This window comes from Chinchilla lanigera, unplaced genomic scaffold (assembly GCF_000276665.1).
Source record: "Chinchilla lanigera isolate Chin_1 unplaced genomic scaffold, ChiLan1.0 scaffold00084, whole genome shotgun sequence".
NCBI classification, from domain to species: Eukaryota; Metazoa; Chordata; class Mammalia; order Rodentia; family Chinchillidae; genus Chinchilla; species Chinchilla lanigera.
In genome coordinates this window covers 9,076,599-9,082,865 of record NW_004955485.1, presented here as the reverse complement: position 1 = coordinate 9,082,865, position 6,267 = coordinate 9,076,599, and positions in this window count along the sequence as shown.

Sequence of the window (6,267 nt, the reverse complement as noted above, 5' to 3'; positions counted from 1 at the left end):
GGTCCTTACTCCTGCGCGGCCCTGCGCGGCCCGCGATAGCAGCGGCCCGGCCTGGACGGCGGAAGGAGGTTTGGTGGGAGTCACACACCGGGAGGGTCTGCGCGTCCGCGTGGAACGGGGTGGCCCCGGCAGCGCGGGCCTGGAGACCTGTGTCTGAACCGCGCCCTCCCTGAGCACGGGCTGTGCCCCGGGTGCAGTCAGGACACGGCCCGTCCGGAGCGGGAACCCACCTCCCGCTCCTGCCACCGCGTTTGGGTCTCCCCCGCACCCACCCCTTCATTCTGCCCCAGCCTTTTCCGATGGAGGAGGAGCCTGGAGCCTCAATGTCAAACGGAGTTCCAAACTCAGCTCATTTATTTCGAGAACTCGGGATCCATCAGGCCCAGGCCGAGGCCGGGCCCCTCGCTCTCTCTCTCCCTGGGACCCCGCCGGGCTGGGTTTCATTTCCAGCACAGCAGCCCCGCTTGCAAACTGAGAGCTGAGCACCCCGGAAACAGCCAGACAGCTCCATGTCAAGGCAGCCCCGGAACCTGGGGCTGAGACCGACACCCCTACCTCGCCTCCCCTGCCTTGGCGCAGGACGGCCTGGACCGCCTAGGAAGCTGGTCTTCTGCTAGGAGGTTTCCCTCTGCTCTTCACCGGAGCCAAGCCCAGGCTTCCGCTCCTGCAGGGGTCCAGGAAATGAGCAATATGGGTAGGTCTGGCCTCCACAGGGCTGTGCCCCAGCCTGAAAAGTTGCTTCCTTCCTCACTTTTCCTGCTGGTGGAGTTGGGGAGTCCGGACAACGCGGAGAATTCCCTTGCGGATCACCAAGGGAACCTGCCAACCAGAAGTGGGGTGCCTCCTGGAAGACGCAGTGGTCCTCTGGCCCTGGCCCTTACTAGCTTGCTCTCCATCTGGAAGTCCCCAGGCTGCTCTCCACTGCCAAAATTCCTCCAGCCTTGGGACATACTACCCTGGCCAGTGGAGTAGAGCCCGGGCTCACCGGCTGCCAAGGATGGGAGAACGGGAGGCCAGCCCTTGGCCCTGGGTGCTAGGCTGAGCTGCCCTCCTGGGGTCCATGGTGTGGATTGAACTCTATGCCTGGGAGTTGCCTGTGGAGTTAGAGCCTTGGGTTTCCTGAGCATTCTCTCCGCTCACCTCCTGCCTGGCCCTTGCTGGGCCCTGGCACCCTGGGGGGTGGGGTACTCAGCACCAAAGGCTCCCTAGTTAGATCACTTTTGTCCATGTGCATGCTGGGCGGTGGGGCCTGTGGGTCTCCAGGGTTCCCTTGACAGGAAGCTGGAGGTCAGAGAGAGGCCTGAGCCCTGGCTTCATGTGCAGGCTGGTGGGGCCATCAGAAGCCAAGCGATGGTGGGAGATCTGAGAGGGAGCCCCCCCCCCCACAGGACCTATATCAGAAGCATTCGAAAGGTCATGGAACTGGATGGGAAGAAGGGAAAACCTCCCCTCTCTATATCGAGTGACTGAGGAGCAGCCTCTAGCCGGGAAGTCTGTCCTGTCCCTTTGTTCTCACTCACTCAGGGTCCCCCCTGCCTTGGGGAAGCGTGTACCTGACCCTCAGTGCTGGAGAGGGCTTCTGTCTCTTACCGAGGGACTGAGTGGGAGCGTGGGGGGCTCCCCTACATCACCCCCACGCCCGAAGAAGTTTCACTGCGTCGTGTGGCTGAAACAGTCCGACTCCTCACACTCTCCCTTCCTAATCTAGGCCTTAGTGACGCCAACGCCCGCCCCCCATGGGACTCCCCAGGTGAGAATGCGCTTTGCTGGGTCTTTGAGTCCTTAGTCGCCAGCTTCTCCTGCCTCACCACGGAAGGAGACATGCGAGGAAGGGGGTGTTAGAAATGCAGACCCCAAATGACCACACCAGGGGCCACTCTGTTACACACCGCCTGCGTATTTCTCAGGTGATGCCCTTTCTCTGTTCCATACCCAGCAGGCTTGCCCTATCTCCCCTCCCCATGCACAGACCTACATTTCCCTGACAGCTGCAGGGGAAAACAGAGCAGCTCTCCTACAGACACACACATCATTGTCACACGCACACTTCCACACACATGCAAGCTCACAGAGGAACAGCTGTACAGACACTCTCACCTTGTAAGAGAAAACACCCATTCGTTCACGTTCTTCCTGACACACAGCTCCTCGTGTGGCAAACCTAGAAAACCTGCAGGTTCCCTCTCTCCTCCAGCAATCTTACCAGCACGTGTTTCAGTTGCAGTTCTATTCCAACAGCCTAACACAGTGCCTGGTGTGTAACAGACACTCAATAAATATTCATGGAGCAAATTTCTAAAATTATTCCTTGAAGACTTGCCTGGGACATCTGCACAGCCCGCTCCACCCTCACTGTCACACACGCTTTCACATCAGGCTTTCTCCCTTGTAGACACACAGGCCCACAAACGCAAAGTAATTAAGTTACCACACATACCCCTAAGCTAAAGGACAACCCCTGGCCCAGGGGTCTCTCCCACGGGGGGAGGGAGCCATGTGGGATCCAAAGAGGTCTCCCCCTGGAGCCTCAGGCTTCCTCTCCTCCTCCCTCAGCCCACTCAGTCCCAGCTGGTCTCCTTTTAATTGGAGGCACTTCTTTATTCTGCAGGGCCCAGAGAGATGGTGCTGAGGGAGGTTACCAGGTGGCCTCCGGACAGGAGAAAGAGCCCACAACTCACCTAGAAGGCTGTGTGCAAGATGCAGCCACAAGGCAGGAGCCGAGCGTGGGGTGCAGGAAGCAGCTTCCAGCGAATGAAGTCTGCACGCAATGTTGGGGTCCAGTTTCTGCCCCCTCCTACTAGCTTTCAGTACCTCAGTTTTTTCATCTGTAAAGTGGAGATAACAAAACCACACCACAGCATTACTGGAGAGTGAAAGGTAAGAATCACTGGGAATGAAGGTGCCTAGCAGATCTCCCGTGCTGTGAGCCCTGCTTCCTTTCCTCCCTCGTGTTCCCAGCAGGGCTGCTCTGCAGGGCTGGCTGAGTGTACTGGAAACACAGAAGCTTCACTGCATAGAATCTCTCTGTTCATCCTTCCCCATTTCAGAAAACTTTCAGCCTGCAGGTCATATTCAGGTTAACACTGCTTCGAGGAAAGCAGTGAGGGTGACAGCCCAGCCAATCCTGACCCATCCTTCTAGAAAGGGACTGAGGGTATCTGGATCCCACATGGCCACCCTCTCCTACCCCACTGGAAGACAAACATCAGTCAGCCGAGGTCACGTGGACTTGTAGAATCCTAGGACCTCAGAATCGGACTAGGGTAGAAGTGGACCCAAATAGGCGGGAGAGACAGGGAGAAGGGAGAAACAAGCTAGAACATCCTTGGGTTGCTAGGTTTTAGTCAGAAGACCTTGACAATCTCAGGGGGCCGGCAGGAAGGCGAGACCTCTGCCAGCAAAGTCTCCTCCCAGGAACCCCAGACAAGGTGCCAGAGCTGAAGAGTTTAAGAAGTGGGTCAGGCAGAGGCCCAGAGTGCGAGGCCAAGTTGTTCTGGAGACAGATGGGGTTCTAACGGCAGCAGGCTGAACTGAGAGGCAAAGGGGCATGGCCACGGGGTCTGTTTTCTTATTTTAAAGACGAAGTGTAACTCACAGACCACAATATTCCGCCATGGAGAATGTACCATTTAATGGTTTTTAGCATATTTACAAGTTGTCCACCCATCACCACTACCTATTTCCCGAATATTTTCATCATTCCAAAAAGAAACTGTCCCCACAGCAATCATTTCCCATTTTCCTGTCCTCCCAGCCCAAATCTGTTGGGCTCAAATCTGTTTTCTGCTCCTGTGGGTTTGTGCATCTTGGACACTGAATAGAAACAAAAGCACCCGTGTGGTCTTTTGTGCCTGGCTTCTCTCACTTCCCATAGAGTGTCCTAGGCTCACCTTTGTTGTAGCATAAGCCAGCGTTTTCTTTTTCTTTTTATGGCTCAGTAATGTTCCACTGTATGGGCATGCCACATTTTGCATATTCATTCTTCGACTGATAAATAACTGAGTAGTCTACACTACTATGAATAATACTGCCATGAACATTCACTCGTATTATTTTATTAATAATAAAAACTGGGACCTATTAACTTCACAGGGCTGAATGAGTCTCAAACAAGGTGTGGTACCTGGCACCTAGTAATTTCTTAGTAGACATTTATGTTTATTTCTACTTTAGTTTTTCCAAGATAAGAGGCAAAAAAGGGCCTCACTCGGTTTCAGATGACTTCTAAAGTAAGTTGTAGAACCTTCTGGGTTAAGGGGGTCAGACCTGGATGGGGTGGGCAGGGAGGAGAAAACCGCAAGAGAATGGACCTCTCTCTCTCCTCATAGGCTTGCTTAGTGTTCACAGACCAGCTTCATGCCTGGCTTTGTCTCCAGAGGGTCTTCCTCCCCTGGTAAGAGATCAAAGTCTTCCCTGCACAGGGGGCTTCCAGCCAGAGGCAGGTGTCCCGGGCAACCCAGAAAAGCAAGCCCAGTCTAGCTCCTCTATCTTGACCCATATCCACTATAGCCTCTCTAAAACTTGGTTTCCTTCCATCTGTAAAGTAGGGATACTACTCAAAGTGCTGGCATGGAGTATATATTGTTATTCATAATACTTATGAACATCTGACTTATTGAATTTGCTGGTTTATTGTCTGACCCAATGTATAGAATGTTAAGCTCTCTGAGGTCACTGCTGGATCTCCCGTGCCTCGAACAGCACCTCTACACACTAAGCACTCACTGAATGTGTATAAATGGGAAGCACCCATTTATTCATTATTCACCCAACATAAGCATATTTTATTGGTTGGAGCTGTGTTGGGAGGGGGAGGAGGCAGAGAGAGTGAAACCTTCCCTGAGTCCAAGGAGATCTCTTCAAGTGGAGGCGCCAGACACAGCCAGACCAGGTTACAATGAGACCTGGTAAACAGAACTTGAGCCTTTACATTCTAGCATCTTGCCTGGTAAAGAGGGGTGCTCTCAGAAGGTTGAAACTAACCTGAAAGAGATCAGAAAGGGTAGCCCAGGGCATTCCCTAAGCTGGCTCCTAGGGGAGCAGACCTCTCCCTCTCTTTGAGGAAGCAGAAAAGGGGAGTTTCCTCCTTTTTTCTTGGGCTCTCAGCCAGGCAGCCACAGGCAGAACTTTGAAAAGGCCTGCATTTGTCCCAGGTCCCCTTCCCTGGTTCTAGCCTCGCCAGCCCCAGCGCCCTCTGCTGAAGCCCCTAACTTCCTTCCCAAGATTCCAAAAGCACTACAATAACCCCTTCCCTTCACAGCAGGTTACTCCAGCTCGGAGGAGCCAACCCCAGCTAGTTGCTGGGTGGAAAGCAAAGCAAGCTGCACGGATCACTCAGACCCTGCGGGAATGCTTCTTGGGGTATCTGTTTCCGTCAAAGGAAAAGGGAGTCTTGAGGAATGGGCAGTCTGGCAACAAGCCCCAGACCAAATCCTAGACTTGTGCCTGCCTTTCAGGAAGTCTTCCCTTTCTTAATTTCTCTAAAGAGGCTGAGCTGAGTGGTTGCTTGGGCTTTATAACAACAACATACAGCTGGTTGTTCACAGGCCCTGTTTTCAAGAAGGACAAGCCTGAACTCACCGTCCTGCCTCGGGGCCTGGGCTCCATACCTGGGAGCAGACAGTCTTCCACCTTGTAACAAGCTGGACTTGAAGTTGGAGTAAATCGCCTGGTTGAGTGACAGGTGTTTCCCAGGTAAGCCCTTGGGGAGATTCTCCAGTTGGGCAGGACACCTGTCCCCAGAGGCCTGCTCCGGCACAGTCCAAGGGAGGGGGCAGCTAACTTTCCCCGCTTTGGGTCCACCGCCCATCTCCGGACCGGCCACCCCTGCCCTTCTCTCCTTCTCATCGTAAGCCTCTTGCTGTTCCCCGCCTCCGTCGCAGGAGCTGCTCTCCGCTCTCCAGTCTCCGAGCTGAGTCTCTGGCTCGGCATCTGTCTGGGCTCCTGGCCTCCCCCTCCCCCTCCCCCGCGCCGTCATTCACCCCGCTCCTCTCCGCGCACAGCCAATCGAGAGACCCGGCCGAAACGGCGAGGCTCGTTCGCACAGGGCTTTTTCGCCCGGTGATTGATGTCCCAGAGTCAACAGCGAGCCAGCAACCAGAGAGGGGAAGGAGAAGCCGGAGCGGAGAAGAATACGGCGCCCCCTCTGCCCCTCCCCTCCCCCCGACTTTAGCCCTTCCGCGCACTTCGCCTCCGAGCCCCGGCGCAGCCCGGAGCCGCCGTGCTCCGCGGCCTCCGCGCCCGGCTCGCCGCCCGGGAGCCCCGCAC